Source organism: Podarcis erhardii (genome assembly GCF_964252035.2).
Source record: "Podarcis erhardii genome assembly, chromosome: 7".
Taxonomy (NCBI): domain Eukaryota; kingdom Metazoa; phylum Chordata; class Lepidosauria; order Squamata; family Lacertidae; genus Podarcis; species Podarcis erhardii.
In genome coordinates, this window is record NC_138511.1 from 80786856 (window position 1) to 80805955 (window position 19100).

The window sequence follows — 19100 nt, forward strand, 5'->3', positions numbered from 1 at the left end:
GCTTTCCATCAGCATTGGGTGGTGGCCCAGCTACACCCCTATCTGGACAAGGATAGCCTTACTACTGTCATCTACACTCTTGTAACCTCAAGGTTAGATTGCTACAATGCAGTATATGTGGGGCTGCCTCTGAAGACGGTTCAGAATCTTCAGCTAGTTTCAGCAGCCAGGTTGTCACCTGAGCAAGATGGTTTGAGCACATTACACTGATATAAGAATTAGAGACCCAAGGTGTATATGCTTATTATTTCAATAATGTTTCAATGTTTCACTTCAATTGCATCTCAACAAATGAAACTGAACTGTAGAAAATGTAACTTGAATAAAGAGACTTTAATAAAAGATACATGAAAGAAAGAATGTATTAGGCTTGATTTTCATGTGTTCTGCATTTGTGAGTCTCTCCCTCCTACGCTGCATTTCATGTCTCCTTATCTAACCCTGAAAGTGGTACAAATGTCAGGATGTTTTAGCACAAGTATATGAATCAGCTATCTTTGAAGCTATCTGAGACCCAGGAAGAGGATTTTATGATGCTCTTCCCTCACTGGAGGCAAGGTTGCCAAGGTAACGCCAGACATCCAAGACCTAAAATGGTCAAACGGTCTGGGCACATGGAGGCCACTCCAAGGCGATTGGAGGGGTGAAGATACCAGTATGGAGCCATAAATGTGTTTTATCTCCAGACCTGTAACCTTCCCTGATGTATGCGAAGATGTTTTATGACTCTTTGTTTGCTGTGTTTGAACTACTATATAAGCTTTTGTTCTGAAGTGCCTTGGGGCAGACCTTCTCACATTGAGTTGAGTGAGCTCTGTCCTGTTGCAATAGCTATAATAAATGCTGGGTCCTTAAATATGGATGCTGGACTTGAAAATTGTTTCCTTGGTTCTGTGGTTTATTCAAAAGGTGGTTGTTCCTCACCTGGGTAACGAACAATGTAGTGTAGGGGTGCATCATTACCACAACACTGATCCTGGCCTGACTGCACTGGCTACCAATTAGTTTCTGGGCTCAATTCAAAGTGATGGTTTTGACTTCTAAAGCTTTAAACAGCTCAGGACTGCAATACCTCAAGGATCGCCTCTTTCCATATGAACCCACCCAGATCCTGATATCATCTTCTAAGGCCCTTCTTCATGTGTCTCATCCTCAAGAGGTCTGGAGCCTGGCAATACAAAGAAGGGCCTTTTCTGCAGTAATTCTCCACTTGTGGAATGCTTGCAAAGGAGGCTTGCTTGCAGTCTCCATTATATGCCTTTAGGCACCAGGTAAAAACGTTCCTCTTTAACCAAGCCTTTGTTTGATTGGCATCCTATGCCCCTTTAAAATGTGTTGGGAGAGTTATAGTTTGCTTTTGTTTTGATGGTGTATTTTGTGGTTTTATATTCTAATTTTATTCTGTGAACCGCCCTGAACCTCCGGGCATAGGGTGGTATACAAATTTTAGCAACACCAACTACTCAGGTACCAAGCATCTAACACATCTAAATAAGAAGATGATGATGGAGGAGGAGGAAGAGGGACGCTATCACAATGGCACTCTCCCTACCCCCAGATACAAATGCATTTAATGGAAGTGAGGAAATCTACAACTTAAGTCATTATTCATTTTATTACTGTATCGCAGAGGAAACTGTGGACAGACAACCTTCTCTCCTTTCATTGAATTTCATGCTGCTGATTCTCAGGGAAAACTGGAAAATTGGCCTGGGTTCCATGAACTTAATCCAATTAGTTACTGTATTAGTAATTTTATTAACTAACAATTATCCATTTGTTCCTTCTAAAGACTCTGTCCTTTACTGCCACCACTGCCAAATATTGTTAATTTGATAAATGCAGAAACACAACACAATTTTATTTGCCACACCAGTTTATTTTGATTATGAAGGAAGGAAGAATTACCCCATAAACCATATCATGAGACATAGCTCCCAAGCCCCACATTTCTCTATGCCCTGCATCCCATTCAGCCTCCACCAAATGCCAGATAAAAGACACAGGAGTCCTGTGAATTCCAGAAACTCTGCAAAGCCACCATCAGAGAGGCAATCTCCACCTCTACCGATGCTGCAAGTGGTGGGATCCAAAATGATGGAGACATTCTTCTCTCCTATCTACCCTTCATTGTTGAGCCGCTTTCAGTGAGGCAGAGTATCACCGCATCGTGCTTCTGTTATAGTGCCTGAAAGGTAGTCATAATACGGTGATGTCCTAGCCAACTCACAAAACGTTGGTGTCGCACAGCCGTTATAAACCTTATCAGGAACCGAACTGTCATCTGGTAAAGAGAAAGAGGCATGGTCACATGTGTATTTTTTTGTTATTATGCAAGAGAGGCTTAATCCACATTCTGGGATGGGGAGAGAGAGAGGCTAAATGTTGCATTCTGGATCACCGCTCCATAGGCTCAACTATATACTGCATAATACTGTAATATGTTCAGGGGGGGGAAACCCCTGCCCTTCCCCACAAAACATGAAATCTTTTTTCTGGCAGGAAGTTGCAAACAGAATAAGAGAGCAACCAACCCACCCTGGCAAACTGTGTTTCTAATCTCCCTCACATTTATTGGCAGTGATACTTACTGTGAACAAGGACAAACTCAAAGCATCGAGTCTCATCACCACGACATCTGAGATTTCTCAACTTCGGACAATCTTCTGGGTCAGAAGCATCATAGAATGGACACCTTAGCCCATTGAAACCATATCCTGGCCCTGCCAAAAGCAATCCATACAATAAACACATGGATCCAGCTCATATATCTCCATAAACAATCCTAGGCCTCAGTTCTTTAATCCTGCCAGAGGGTTGCATTAATCATGCAGACAACACAGATCTGGTTATTACCTTGAATACCTAGACTGAGATGCCAGCAGTTGGACTGCAGGACTTCACCTGCCTGGATGGTGTGTTTTGGGATGGGGAGAGAGAAGCCAGACAGGCTTCAGGTGGTAGGCCATCCACTTGGGAGCCAGGATCAGCCCTGGTAGGCATATGTTCCAACATTTCTTGAGAGGACATTGGGACATCTCCCGCCCCAACCCTCCCACAAACACATGGATATGGCTGGGAAAACCCAGACGTTTGGCAGCCCTACATTATGTTGTTTACTTTGTTACTATGTTGTAAACTATGGTGTCACCTATTGCTGAAGGGTATATACATATATATCTACATATAGATATATACATTTTTAAAATAGTAAATACAGCTGCTTATTATTATTATTATTATTATTATTATTATTATTATTTGTATTCAATACATTTATATATGCTTTATATACCACAATACAGTCTCAAAGTGGTTTGCCAATTAAAAATGTGTGTGTGTGTGTGTGTGTGTGTGTATGAAACTGTGAAACTACAATAAAATAAAAAGCAATTTTACACACAACTACAATGCAATGCAATAAAGCAATCAAATCTTAAAAGAAATAAAAATAAGATATATTTAGATTCAGGGATCTTTTCCCTCTCTTCAGAGACTCTTTTGCCAAGACATCTCCCAACTCACTACACATTACACTGAATTTATGCCCTACATTTACACAAATAATAAAATACCTGCTACTCAGTCAGTATCATACATCCCATTCTGTTTCACAAATGCACACAATCTGCCCAGTCACTCCAGCATCTCTTACTCAAGTCACCATCCCCTATCGCATGTCACTCCTTCCACACAACAAAAATGTACTTCAAAAACCAAAGAAAGAAAGAAATGGTTCACTTACTGAACTGTATAAAATAATAATACAAATTGCCACCCATGAGTCACACATATATTCCTGACAACAATTTCGCTACTTCCCAGGTCACAGTCTCCCTTTCCTGACTCAAGTTGGGCTAGTAGGGACAAGATGTCTCGGGAAGTGTGCTGTCTCCCCGGGGCTAAGATCCAAGATGTAACTGAACGACTGCAAGGAATCATAAAACCCACTGACAAATACCCCTTCCTCTTGGTTCATGTGGGAACCAATGACACTGCAAGCAACAGCCTCCAGAAGATCAAAAGAGACTACAAGGCTCTGGGCAGGAAATTGAAGCAAGAGGAACAGCCATTTTAGATCTGGTTCTAACCAATGTCGATGACCTGGTTAGTGGGGTAGAAGTGGAAGGATCATTAGGTGTGAGTGATCATGCTCTTCTGAAGTTTACTATACAGCGGAAAGGAGCAGTCAAGCATACTAGGACTTAATTACTTGACTTTAAGAAAGCCGACTTCATTAAACTTAGGGAAGTGCTGGGTGAGATCCCATGGACAGTAATACTAAAAGGAAAGGGAGTTCATGATGGCTGGGAGTTTGTTAAGAGGGAGATAGTAAAAGCACAACTTCAGGCAATACCATTGAGACGGAAACATGGAAGGTGCCTAAAGAAGCCAGGGTGGCTATCTAAAGAACTTTTAACTGAATTAAGACAAAAAATGGAAAAGGGGGGAAACCACCAAAGAGGAATTCAAACAAATAGCCAGCACGTGTAGACACAAAGTCAGAAAAGCTAAAGCACAGAATGAACTCAGGCTTGCTAGAGAGGTTGAAAGCAACAAAAAAAGGCTTTTATGGGTATGTTCGTAGCAAAAGGAAGAAGAAAGAAACCGTGGGGTCACTCAGAGGAGAAGATGGTGAAATGCAAACAGGGGACACAGAAAGGGCTGGACTCCTCAATGCCTTCTTTGCCTCAGTCTTCTCCGATAAAGAAAACAATGCCCGACCTGAAGAATTTGGAGCAAATGATTCAGCAGAGGAAACACAGCCCAGAATAACTAAGGAGATAGTACAAGAATACTTGGCTAGTTTAGATGTATTCAAGTCTCCAGGGCCAGATGAACTGCATCCAAGAGTATTAAAAGAACTGGCAGATGTGATCTCAGAACCACTGGCAGTCATCTTTGAGAATTCCTGGGGAACAGGCGAAGTCCCGGCAGACTGGAGGAAGGCAAATATTGTCCCTATTTTCAAAAAAGGGAAAAGAGAGGACCCAAATAATTACCGCCCAGTCAGTCTGACATCAATACCAGGGGAGATTCTGGAGCAGATCATTAAGCAAACAGTCTGTGAGCACCTAGAAAGGAATGCTGTGATCACCAATAGTCAGCATGGATTTCTGAAAAATAAGTCATGTCAGACTAACCTGATCTCGTTTTTTGACAGAATTACAAGCCTGGTAGATGAAGGGAACACAGTGGATGTAGCCTACCTTGATTTCAGCAAGGCATTTGACAAGGTGCCCCATGATATTCTTGTAAAGAAGCTGATAAAATGCGGTCTTGACTATGCTACGACTTAGTAGATTTGTAACTGGCTGACTGACCGAACCCAAAGAGTGCTCATCAATGGTTCCTCTTCATCCTGGAGAAGAGTGACTAGTGGGGTGCCACAGGGTTCTGTCTTGGGCCCGGTCTTATTCAACATCTTTATCAACGACTTGGATGATGAACTCAAGGGCATCCTGATAAAATTTGCAGATGACACCAAACTGGGAGGGGTGGCTAACACCCCAGAGGACAGGATCACACTTCAAAACGACCTTGACAGATTAGAGAACTGGGCCAAAACAAACAAGATGAATTTTAATAGGGAGAAATGTAAAGTATTGCACTTGGGCAAAAAAATATGAGAGGCACAAATACAAGATGGGTGACACCTGGCTTGAGAGCAGTACGTGTGAAAAGGATCTAGGAGTCTTGGTTGACCACAAACTTGACATGAGCCAACAGTGTGACGCGGCAGCTAAAAAAGCCAATGCAATTCTGGTCTGCATCAATAGGAGTATAGCATCTAGATCAAGGGAAGTAATAGTGCCACTGTAGTCTGCTCTTGTCAGACCTCACCTGGAGTACGGTGTCCAGTTCTGGGCACCACAGTTCAAGAAGGACACTAACAAACTGGAACGTGTCCAGAGGAGGGCAACCAAAATGGTCAAAGGCCTGGAAACGATGCCTTATGAGGAACGCCTAAGGTAGCTGGGCATGTTTAGCCTGGAGAAGAGGGAGTTAAGGGGTGATATGATAGCCATGTTCAAATATATAAAAGGATGTCACATAGAGGAGGGAGAAGGGTTGTTTTCTGCTGCTCCAGAGAAGCGGACACGGAGCAATGGTTCCAAACTACAAGAAAGAAGATTCCAGCTAAACATTAGGAAGAACTTCCTGACAGTAAGAGCTGTTCGACAGTGGAATTTGCTGCCAAGGAGTGTGGTGGAGTCTCCTTCTTTGGAGGTCTTTAAGCAGAGGCTTGACAACCATATGTCAGGAGTGCTCTGATGGTGTTTCCTGCTTGGCAGGGGGTTGGACTCGATGGCCCTTGTGGTCTCTTCCAACTCTATGATTCTATGATTCTATTCTAAGGAAGAAATGTATTGTGTGTCCAGGCAGAGACCCCCCTCTCCCCTAGGAGACAGGCCCAGAGCAATGAATCATACATGTCAACATTTATTATGATTAAAATGGCCACAACTTTATCCACAGTTTCACATGTAGGAAACTTTGCCATAGGCATTGGCCATGTATCCCTCTCAGCCCCCCAGCCGGGGAACTGAGGCACAGAAGAGTTAATTGGATCAGAGGGGGCATTGTAAAATGCATCTTTACTTAGCCAGCCCCCACTTCTCAACACAATTTTGGGAAGTTCACTGACAATCTACCAGTGTATGGCCAGTGATCCCCTTCACACAAGTCCTGAACCCTGAAAATGCCATCGCAAGGAGGGGTGAGTCACTACTTCAGTCCCCCCACCCCTAGAATGACGACTAAAGGTTTCTGTCCAAGGCCTAAAACTGCCAATGTTGTGACAATTCCTATGGGGAAGGTGAAACCTGCGGAGCGGGGATAATTCCTTCCTGGCTCTTCAACAGCAACCATCATAAGACGGTAGCAAGACCCACAAACCTGGAAGGAAGATGGTTAAACTGCCACAAAAGGAAGAGATCTAAGAGAGGGTTGGGTGGGTGAAGCTCTGGAACTGACTGTGCATCCCACGCTGGCTCCGCCCCACTTATAAAACCCCAGAGCAGACCGGAATGAAATTTTCTCACTCGCGGTCCACTCACTTGGCCTGGCGCTTAGTGACACCACAGATGGGCTGGTTTAAATAGGGGTTTGGCAGGAACCCCAATGGTCTGTGACTCTTGGAAGGCAGGCCAGCTCATTGTGAGGAGAATCAGAACTTACAGGGGTAAAAAGTTCTGTGTGACGTCTCACATTCTGAGGCGTGGTTATGTTCACATACGGGAATCTTTGTGTGTGAGTTCTCTTTCGGTTTTGACTGAGAGGCGAAAGGATGCCTGCTCTTTCGCTGGGCTAATTTACGATGTTTTTCTACGCATTAAAAGACTGTTGGAGATAAGAGAGAAGCCTGCATTCAGTCTGGTTTATTATCCACACAAGGCAACAGTTTCTCCCGCTGCTGAACTCTGCTAGGACTATACTAAGAGAGCTAAGGGAAGTTTTCGATCGGCATGGACATCCATCTGGCGCAGCAGAAGTGTACTGGGCGCCATCTTTCCGGACAGGTTATGGGAAGCCTGCCAAGCTTTGAAGCTGTTGCCACGTCGTGCCTGTGTGTGGGGGAGAAGCCGGCTGGAGCTTCTGCCTAACATTTGAGGCAGAGAAGCTCGCTGGGGAGGATCTTATCTTCAGGACCGGGTGCCAGGAGGAGCTGCTGTTACGTGAGTAGGCTCAGCCCCGGGGGAGAAGATGGCAGACGGCCAGGAGTCATACTCCGTCCCTTTAAATGGCAGAAATTGGGAGGAGTGGTCCAGGAAGGTGAAGGCCTGGCTGATAGCCAAGGTTCTGTGGGAGGTGGTCCGAGGGCCCCCACAGCAAGCTGCAGATGGAGCTGCAGCAGCAGATGATGCAGCTGCCCAAGCCTCACAGAGGAAGAACCAGGAAGCCCAGGGAGCTTTAGTGCTCAGTTTGAAGGGCTCACAGCTACCTTTAGTGGAAGGTCTTGACAGTGCCCAGGCTGTTTGGCAGGAGCTGGAGAGGGTTTGCTGAGAAACCACAGCAGAAACCAAAAGCCACGTCCCCAGATGCAGTACGGAGAGCTGCTGGCAAGGTTGGGGGGGCAGAGAAGACCAAAGGCAAGTTTACAAAGTTTTCTACTGTGTGTGACGAGGAGGAACGCCGTCTCAGAGGGGGATGAGCTGGCACAGAGAGCCCTGCCAGTTGCAGGGGGGGGCAGGCCAGCAGAAGGCACAGTTCAGGCTTTTTCCACTCGTCAATGTTTTGTCTGCAAGTCTGTTGACCATTTGCGTCGATCCTGTCCGCGGAGAGCCAGAGAGGCTGGGCAGGATGTCTCCAAGGTCGCTTCCCATGGCAGTCAGCCAGGTTTCCATGGCAGCCAGTCTAGGAGAGGAGGCCAGCGTGGGAATGCGAAGGGAGGACATGACACAGGAGGTGAGATGGATGGTTCTTATCACCTAGCTGCCTCCATGGCAACGCTATGGGACAACTCCAGTGAGGGCAGAATGCTGCATTGGGTCATCGACTCAGGAGCCAGCCACCACCTGATGCCAGTGCAGGAAGAATTTGGAACTGCAGGGCTGTTTCAACTGGGAAAACAGTCACTCTTGCTGATGGCTCACAGAGACAATTAACCACTGTTGGCAATGTGTTTGTTTCTTTTTTACAGGCAGAGCTGGAGGTCTACATTGTGCCAGGAATGAAATGTTGTCTTTTATCTGTATCTTCTCTTGTACAGGCGGGTTACAAGGTTTGCTTTGAAAATGATATCTGTTCTATTTCCAGGGGAGGGGAACAACTGGTAAGTGTTGCATGTCAGGACAACCTCTTTGTTCTGGAGACACCTCTGGAGGGTAAGGGGGACGCTGAGGTAGCACAGGCGAAGTGTGCTAATTTTCCCACTCATGATTCGTGTGCTCACTTGTGGCACAGGAGAATGTCGCATAGCTGTTGGAAGTATATCCAGAAGTTGCCCGAATGCACTGAAGGTTGCAAGTTGAAAGCATGTGATAAATTCCTAGATTGTAGGGCATGCAAAAGAGCAAAGGTAAAAAGGTGCAGTTATCCCAGATCGGAGAGGGTAACCCCAAGGCCTTTTGAGCTTGTGCACACAGACCTTTGTGGACCCATGCCAAAGAGTCTGGGCGGGGCCAGATTTGTGCTCACGCTGACAGATGATTTTACTAGGACCGAGTGGGTCTTCTCGCTGAAACAGAAAAGTGAGGCAGTGCAACTGATCAAGGACTGGGTTGCGGCGGTGGAACTACATTTTTCCACCAAGGTGCAGAGTTTCCAGAGTGACCGAGGTGGAGAGTTCACTGGGTCTGCTCTGCAGAGTTTCTTCCGCCAGAAGGGAATACGTCACAGGTTGACGGTTGCTGCTTCTCCTCAGGAGAATGGCGTAGTAGAGCGCAGGAACAGAACGCTAGCTGAGGCAGCTGACGCTTTACTGTTTGACTCTGGTTTGCCTCAGAGTTTTTGGGGCGAAGCTTGGAGGATGGCCAACTTCACGTTGAACAGGTCGTTCAATTCAGTGGTAGGTGACACTCCGTACTTCTTGCTCCACGGAAAGAAGCCGAAGGTGCATTTCTTACGTGTGTTTGGTTGCGAAGCTTGGGTGCTTGTGCCAAAGGCTCAACGAAAGAAAGGTGACCCAAGGTCCCGGAAAATGATCTTTTGTGGGTACGAGCCTGCGACAAAAGGGTGGAGGTTTGCCTATCCAGAAGGTGATCAGTCCAGGATTCTAGTCAGCAGAAGTGCTGAGTTCTGTGAGCAGAACGGTTGGTCAACGATCCATGCGAATCCTGATGTTCTCTCAGAATGTCTGCTTGATTCTGATGAGGAGGGAGAGTCAGAAGCTGAACCTGTTGATGAGGACCAGGTCTCTGACCAAGAACAGGGTTGGGCATCTCCACAGGTTGTTAAAAGAGAGCCCAAGAGTGAGCCTTCGTCTCCCGTTAGCAAAGTTCAGAAGGCCCGAAGACGCAGTAAGTCAGAGGGGGAGTCTTCTGGTGTCAGAGACACACTTGCTGGCCCCAGTGGGTCAGAGGGGGCACCTGAGACAGTGCTCAGATGTTCCGCACACACCACAAAGGGGGTACCACCTGAGAGGTTTGAGGTCACCAGCGCCTGCATTGGTTTCGCGCAGTGCGAACCTGAGAGTTTTGAGAAGGTTCAACAGTTGCCTGAGACAGAAGCCAGGAAGTGGCAAGAGGCAATGGGAAAGGCGTTGAACTCAATGAGGTCTTTAGATGTGTACTCGACCACAAAGCTGCCAGAGGGCAGGCAGGTCGAGAGCTGTGCACAGACAGACAGACAGACAGGTGCAGGGTTTTGCTGAAGAGCTTGGTGAGATGTTTAAGCTCAAAAACCCTGGTCCCGTTCGGGTTTCTCCAGGCGATAAGATTGACAGGTCTGAGAATGGGAGTTTCTTGCTCAGTCCGAAAGGCAAGATTGAGCAGTTGCTTGAGAAGTTCCGGATGTCTGACTGTGCAGGGGTCAGAACGCCCATGGAGTCCAACTCTGTGAAGGGTTGTGTTTGGGGTGAGTTATACTCACAGTTTCCCTCAGGATACGAGAAGAGAGGGGGTGTGAGGAGAATCAGAACTTACAGGGTTAAACAGTTCTGTGTGACGTTTCACATTCTGAGGCGTGGTTATGTTCACATACGGGAATCTTTCTTTGTATGTGAGTTCTCTTTCGGTTTTGACTGAGAGGCGAAAGGATGCCTGCTCTTTCGCTGGGCTGATTTATGATGTTTTTCTACTCATTAAAAGACTGTTGGAGATTAGCAAGAAGCCTGCATTCAGTCTGATTTATTATCCACACACAAGGCAACAGTTTCAGCCGCTGCTGAACTCTGCTAGGACTATGCTAAGAGAGCTAAGGGAAGTTTTCGATCGGCACGGACGTCCATCTGCGCAGCAGAAGTGTACTGGGCGCCATCTTTCCGGACACTCAGGCCGACTGGCTTGTCTCTAGGGAGATCGGGAGTGCTGCGCGCTGGTCCGCAAATGGCACCCACTGTCAGATGTTTTAGTGGTTATTCATCTCTCTATCGCTCCCCAATCCCCCAATAAATGAAGAATCACCCAGGGGTCATTTGAAGCTCTTTGTCAATAAATGCTTCAGACAGGACACTTGCTTCCCCCTTGAGACACAGATGCTGATGCTGATTCTAATCATCTCCCATGTAAACTAGGAAGATGGCTATTGCCCTGGAACAGTATCATTTGTCTATGAACAACCAATGAGAAAACGTGAAACCTCAATGCTATTCATGCTCAGGGATTGATAAAGATATATAAATCTAAAAGAATGCAGCTACTTACAGTCAATCTGTGCTCCGTTGCACAAGTGAGTTTGGCAGCAGTAGATGTTACTCTTTAAGTAATCTTCTAATGTAGAGAAGCTGTAATTCGTTGAGGGACAATTTGTAGCACATTCCATTTCAAAATTGGATTTTACTGGAGACCCATCTGTGAGCAAGAATTGGAAAGACTAAATCTGCAAAAATTCAAATCACATCTCTCCTTACTGAAATCTAGATTATGTGTGTTTTTTTAAAAAAAAATGTCAAATGGGTGACTGAAGAAAATAAAATATGTCAAGCACTGGATTTGCAAGCTAGTGATTCAAGTCATTTCATTAGTAATCAACCAATGAGTACAACATATTTTCTTCTCCAAAACCATGTAAATATTCTAGAATATTTCCTTTAAAAATTGCACATAAATGGGTCAAGGCAGACTTGGTTTTGCTAAGGGCTCGAAACAGGCTAATCTACCATTCATCTCTACCTAATAATCAGTTAGTTGTTTCAGAGGCCCACTGAAGAATATGCCATATACTATATTTTTAAGAGGCAGAAGAAGAATATATTACTATGCTATGCATTTTTGTGTTTTTATACTGTAAACCGCCCTGCGATCCTCGGATGAAGGGTGGTATAGAAATTTAATAAATAAATAAGATGGTAAGAAAAACTGGCAACCCTGGAAAAAGAGAAGGCTAGTATGGAGGTGGTGAATGTTCACTTCACAGTCCAAGTTTGTAGGAGAAAATAAAACACAATGAAAAAATTAAAGGGAATAAGAAAAGTACAATTAAAAACCACACAGCATTTAGCACATCAGTTGATAACTGCTGCAACAAGCAAATGTCTTGGGGGTGTGTGTGGGAATTGGAGACTGCAGAGCTCCCAAACTCAACATCCCTACTGCCTCTTTGCCTCAATTTGCAAACTATATCAGGTTGGTTAATTCACTTAACTCATGATGCTCCAGCAACTTTACATTCCTGTTTATCATTATGGCCTGTCACTCAGGTACAAGTCTCTACAGAGTTGAAAATAACCCACTGAAGACAACCAGAATGATTATAAAGCACTACCACCCACCCACAGCTCAGATAGCTTTTCCAGGAGAATCCAGTGGTTGATGCATGTAACCTTCTAAGAGGAAATATATATATGTCTGTTCATATTGGCTTTTTTTTAAAGAGAGAGATTTGTGTGAAATGTCAGAGTGTGCCTGTCAGGGTTTGAGGAAGTATGATATTATAATATTGCAGACCTACTTGCATGAGCCCATGGTGCCCAGCGTGTGTATCTGTGAGCACCGGAGGGCAGGGCAGACTGGGAGAGGGACGCAGAAGATGAAGGAGCCCACCACAGCACCCCAGTAGCCCCATGTACTGAGGGAGAAATGAGCTCCCACCAGATGTCAAAGAGAACAACAACTACCAGACTTTTAGAAGACATCTGAAGGCAGCCCTGTTTAGGGATGCTTTTAATGTTTGATGTATCATAGTATTTTAATATTCTTTTGGAAGCCGCCCAGAGTGGCTGGGGAGGCCCAGCCAGATGGGCGGGGTATAAATAATAAATCCCTGTTTAGGGATGCTTTTAATGTTTGATGTATCATAGTATTTTAATATTCTTTTGGTAGCCGCCCAGAGTGGCTGGGGATGCCCAACCAGATGGGTGGGGTATAAATAATAAATTATTATTATTATATGCAAGGCATAGTGGCAGATGGACTTCGTTACTTCCTCGGCTGCAGTATCACCACCTCTCCAACACTTCTGCTCCCAAGTCAGGCCTGATCCAGAAATAGACCGGTTCCTGCTGCCACCCACACTCCAGCCCCAAAGGCCAGCCCAGTTGTGGGTTCCCTCAATGAGGGAGCTATAGTGGCAGTACATGGTGGCACCCACTTGAAAAAATGTGCCCAGGGTAATGCCCCTCCAACGCTACATCACTGCCTACTTGGCAGCAGCTGCTTTGCAGATAGTGAGAAGATGACTTTGAATCTTGCTTCAAAGGGCTGGGTTCAGGTCATTTAATTCTGGTTGGTCAAGGAAACAGCAGACCCCGATAGGCTTATGTTTCTTATCAGTTGGTATTTAACTGTCAGTGAAGAATTAACATACAGGGCAGTTGAGAAAATCAGTTGAGGGAGGTGTGAGGCAAAGGCCAGAGAATATTTACAGAAAGAATGTTAACAGTAATTGGCTGTCCTGTCTAAAGTCCATAGCTGAGATATTACACACTCTATTAAGTTACAGAGTGTCAGGGCTGCCCGAGGTCCCAGCTCACAAAGGACCAACGCCAGTTCGTTGTTATATACAAACGTCTTTATTGTAGTTCAGTTTCGATTTCAAAGCCGTGGCGCGCAGCTCTACGTCTCAAACTCTAGACCGCTGAAGCTCCGTCTGAATCTCCCCCCCCCCCCCAGACACCAGTTTAAGACTCTAGCCTTGCTCCACCTCTTCCTTTGCTCTTTTCTCCTCTGGGTCCGCCTGTCCGCTGGGGTTTCGCCCTTTCTAGACTCTTCTGACGCTGAGTCCCCTGAGTCTTCCCCCTCCCTCCGGCGGGCTTTAGGACCTGGTTCCCAATCCGGGTTTCCTGCGGTGCCGCGCGCCTGTACATTCGAACTTGGCGCGCGCGCCCAGCCGGCAACCTTCCTCCTGACCGTTACACTGCTCCTGTCACTGCTTTCCCCTTCGGAGAGGCTAGCTGGACCTGACTTCCCCTCCGTTCCCTCACTCTGTGATAGAGGCGTGGCCAGCCCTGATTCATCTTCTCTCCCTGCTGGAGGAGAAGCTGGCCCTGATACATAGGACTCTTCCCCCCCACTACGCTCTGGTGTAGGAGCTGGTCCTGATCTCCAGCTGCTGCTTTGGGAGTCCCCGCTGGCCCCTTGCTTCTGGTGTGTCCCCCCTGGGATCCCCCTTGCCCTGGCCATAGGCGCCCCCCTCTGGGAATCTTCTGATTCACTGGAGAGGCTCATGGAATCTCTCGGGCCACTTTCATACTCCCCTACGCTGCCCTCCGATTCTTCCCCTTCGCTCTCCATTTCCTCTCTCCCCTGTGCCTCTGCTCCTGAGCCCCTGACACAGAGGAAGGGCCCGAACTCACTAGTAGATCATTTGCATTGGATGCATAAGGTCCCAGATTCAATGACTAACATCTCCAGGTATGGATGGGGGAAATTACCAATAGACAGTAGACACCTCATGCCAATTGGTTTAGACAATACAAAGATGGACCAAGGGTTTGAGTCTGCAGGAGGTAGCTTCCGCTTCCTGTCTTCATGTGAGCAGGTATTATATCACCGAAACAATGTAATGTATAAACCCTCTTTCATTTCAATGAAGAATATATGTGAGGCTTGAATTGAATGCATTACTATTTGCATAGATTAGTGCTAGCACACTCCCAGTTATGTCACTTTCTTGGCACTCTCTAAATGCTATGGAATGTGACTCTAAACAACAAAACTCCTGCACACATGCACAAAGAAAATACAGAGGTGTGTTACAGCACTATGTTGTATGCAAGCAAATAACAAGGTGTGTTGTCGTGGTATGTGTGGCAGTGGAGGGGTTCCCAAGAAAGGCTCTAATACGTTTTGTTTTGGCCAACAGCAACACAACAGCCCTGCAGCACAGCCAGTAGATGCTTAATCTCCAGAAGTTGCTGTCACCACGCTCTCACTTACTCCTCCAGTCCAAGTTGGGAGAAAACTTGGAGTACACTGAAGCAATCACTTTTTCAAAGGTTTGGAGCCTGTACCACAACACTCCTCTGATTGCCCTGCATCTTTGTGGTTTGTCTCAAAGTTTAGTGGCACCCCATACTCTTTCTGAGTCTCCAAGGACTCAGAAGAGTGTGCTGGTCACCTACATCTCTTATCCTAAACTCACAGTAGGTTATACGCATGTGTGGATTCTAAAACCCCGACATTGGAAGACATGTACACTTAAGCAGTCAAATTAAGAAACCTACCAGGAATTAAGGTAACAGGAAAACATGAAGAAAGTCAAAGCAGAATACAAAATAAACCCAAGCACTGTGGGTTTAAACTAAACCAATCTTAACCAAAGCACATCACTTGTTGTTCAGGTTTACTCCCAAAGAATCATAAATTTTTAGAAGATTCCATCTTGGAACCACAGTGCTGGAAAGGCAGCTGGATCCCCTGCTGTTGGAAGGGGAACAAACAGCAAGAAGCAGCTCAGTTTTTAAAGGCCCACTCCTCTCTTATGGGAACGGAGAAGCCTTGGCTATTTCTGATCAAGTTTCTTTGGTCCTTCAAATAGGCCCTTTAACTATCCTCTTTGCTAAGAAGAGGCTTGACTCAGAATTGATGTGCAGCTCAGGCTCTTTCTTCACAGCATGTTTCCTGGCTGAATTTCTTGGGCCTCAGAAAAAGAAATCTTCCAGATGTACTCAAATCCCTTGAAGAAAGCAAGACCATTATATGTCAACAGACTCTACAGGGTCTTCTGGGGAGAATCACAGGCCTGGTTCACGTATACAATTACCTCAATTCATCTCCAGTTCTTTGGTTGTCAAGCACTTAATGACTCACCTGAATGCATGAAAGGTCATCCGTAGATACTCCAGGGACCAAATGGTGGACCTACAAACCCAATTTTAATTAAACAGAAAAGACATACTCACTTAAAAAGCCCTTGTCAAAATGTTGAAAGCAAAAGCCGTTGTCAATTTTGCAAAAACTCAAGTAATCGTTGGAACATATTAGATTTGCCACTTCTGTGAGGAGAGATGAAGAAACATTCAGTGGAACCACAAAGTTGCTCATTCCATGAGAAACGGCATCTACATTCACAATTAGAAATATGACCATGAGCTCAACCTTTGTTGGATATAATCCAACAAACGAAATAGGAGCAGTGGCCCTTATTAACCATCTTCTGTATGAGAGCAGCAGAAGTGGTGTGCTGCTATCAGTCTCAGTTTGTCTCTAACAGTATTTATATTAGAAACAAATCATCTATATGATACATTATCAACATTTTCCTGCATTGTGCATATTAATCTGAATGTGCAAGCACACAAAGTAAAAGTTATTTCTTATTTAATGTGTCTTGTTCAGCTTTTAGAGGAGGGAAAAGGGAACTCATTAAAGGAACTCTTTAAAGGTCAAATGACCCTTTATCATACAGCAATCTTATTGGTTTTCAGGATCCACAAGCAGTGTTGGGTTGGAAGATGCATGTACACATATACACACCTTCCTCCCATTTCTCACACCCAAACATACCCACTCACAGTGATAGACAGAGAAATAGCTTTATGGTGATTCATGCATCCCCATACCAAAGCAATGGCATTTCCTTCCCCCATTGCAGCACATTCCACCTTACCTCTCCCTGTTGCCCAGATAATTAACTGTGTGGTTCCCCCTTCTTCCCTGCACCAGTCAAATGGGCATTAAGTTGTACAGTGCAATTTCAGAAGTCCCATCACACACTTCTGCACACAGCCCACATTATTGGTGCTGGGAAGTGTGCTACCACCAGCTCAGAGCATGAGCAGAGCATGAGGGCAATGGGGAGAAAGGTGCGCCAGGAAAGGCTTCCCCATCCACCTTCATCACAATCGAATGTGTGCTCATCTGCCCTGCCAAACACCTGCTTGGCCAACTGAGGGAAGCACAGTTACCGAAACAGGACAAAGGGTCAATCCGCAGGTATGTGACATAGACAACCGATTGCAGCTGACATGAGGTCCATAAGCCATGAATTGCTCACTTGTGCTGGAAGTAATGGGCAGGTGGCCCAGTCTCATGAGAAGTGTAACAAGCCCAAACAGAGCAACCACATCAGCACAGGAAGCACTATAAAATCAAGCACTAACAGGCAGTGCTGTTGCTGGGAGGGAAGACTAGCCAAGTTCTTTGCTCTTGGTGAAGCCTCCAGAGGCTGCATTGCGGCTCTCAGCCTCTGTGTGTATGTGTGTGCAAATGCATGTGGGGTGTGTGTGCAAAACTGGGTGTTTGACCTGGGTGAAATAAAGCCTAGTTTCGCCCCTGCTACCAGAGATTCCTTTCTATTTTGATTCCCAGATGCTCTTGGTCTTATCCAATCTTTTCAGCATATTTATCCCCCTTCAATGAACCTATCTCAGTCTCTCTAGCTTAGTCCACTCCACATCCCCTCCCAGGTAGTGAAAAGAAGAATCCAGGATTTCAGCTTCCTACTCACCTGGGAGAAACACGGCCAGGAGAAGGCAGATACTGAGGAAAGCCTTCATAGCGCAGAAGAGATCAAAAGCTTAGAAAGACTCAGAACAAGCCAGCAGGTGACTTGTGGAGGAAGCGGCTGATGTTGGGGAATTTATAGGCCAAAGCGGGGAGGCCTGGGAGTAGAGGTGGGAAGAACTAGTCCAGTGAGGGGTGGGAAATGATGAAATTAGAAATTGCATAGAATGTTTTCTTGGAACACAAATTTCAGTGCTGAAATTAATAAAATGTTTTTTTTAGAATGGCATGATCTTCTGCCAACTGCCTTTTCAATTAATTAACAACTCTTCAATTAAGAAACAACAATCGATCTCCTTTGGATGTAATATCACCAAATGACCTTCCAGTCCTTCTCCACCCCAATTTCCCCACAATGTCTGAGGAAAGTCTCTAGAGTCAGCCAACTTGGCACGTTCAGTTTTGTAATATACAATCCTTTTACAGAATGTATCCTGCAAAACAAAACAGCTGAATTTTTAAACCCCACAAATTAAAAGCTGCTTGAGAATGTTTTAAACAAATTAGAAACTTGGAGCAGGGAAACAGCAGCAGAACTGCCCCCCCCCGGCCGCCGCCGCCAAGCCCTGCCCAAGGAGTTCATTCACATGAGTCTGGTTCCACCTCATAGGTCAGCTGGTAATGGCCTTACAAAGGGAACAGACCCTGCAGTCCTCACCACAGTCAAAGGTCCAGTCCTCACTGCAGCAGGAGTCTTTATAGCTGGAGTGCAAGGCCTGGGCCCTGCCCTGTAGGCAAGATGGTGAAGGCCTTGCGAGGTACACTGGGTGAGCAGCATATTGAAGCAATTAAGATTTTGGCTGATGTTAGATTTCCCATGAACTTCAACTGACAGAGCTTAAATGAACCTGCTGAACGAGCCCCTGCTCTCACAATGGCCAACCAGATGTTTCCCGGCTTCCTGTTTGACCCCAAGCACAGCTATAATGTACCACCTGCTATCCCTTTCCCTGAGCCTTTTGGAGAGGCTTGCAGGGGTTGCTTTTGGCCCCCAAGCCAAATGTCCTCCACCCTTGGTCGTCATAGTCCTCCAATCTTCTCTGGCTTTTGGCTTCCCTTTTTCAGCCAAAAGAGCAGTTTGGTAATTTTAGACCAAACTATGAAACCACATTTCTTCAACAAGTGCACTATGAATCCCTTCTTATCAGGGACGCGGACTTATAAAAAATATTGGGGGGGGGGGGCGGGAAAGCTCATGAATAATAAATAAGCTCATGAATATGCAAATAAAGTGGCGCCGCCTCCTCGTGAGCGAATAGGGGAGAGCGTGCTGCGCCTATTAATCAGCTCCAAAGGAAATTGGGTGGAGCTTTTGCTCGGGAGGGAGGGCAGGAGGCATGCAGCCCGCCCCTCCCTGTGCATTTTGGGCTGGGGGAGGGGCGGCGATGGCGCTCTGCTGGAGGGGCGCCGGAGATTATTGGGGGGGCAGAGCCCCCCCAAACGAATTTTTGAGGGGGCTCGGGCCCCCTCAAGCCCCATGGAGTCGGCGCCTATGCTTCTTATTCAGAAGGTAAATTGGCTGAGCAGCATTTTGAGGAAATATTGGCTGATGCT

General features: G+C 45.9%; 1 long non-coding RNA gene across 2 annotated transcripts; it reads right to left on the reverse strand.

Moving 5' to 3' along the window:
* Window positions 1-1858: 1858 nt before the first annotated feature.
* LOC309346190 lies at window positions 1859-13402 on the reverse strand. 2 transcript variants are annotated; one of them, XR_014158439.1, is made up of 4 exons: window positions 13192-13402; window positions 11307-11453; window positions 2592-2723; window positions 1859-2284 (listed from the first exon to the last, which is right to left on the reverse strand). It is a non-coding gene; the product is annotated as an uncharacterized lncRNA (long non-coding RNA). The 2 variants fall into 2 exon arrangements; XR_014158440.1 differs by having other exon boundaries at window positions 13244-13395.
* Between the last annotated feature and the right edge of the window lie 5698 nt (window positions 13403-19100).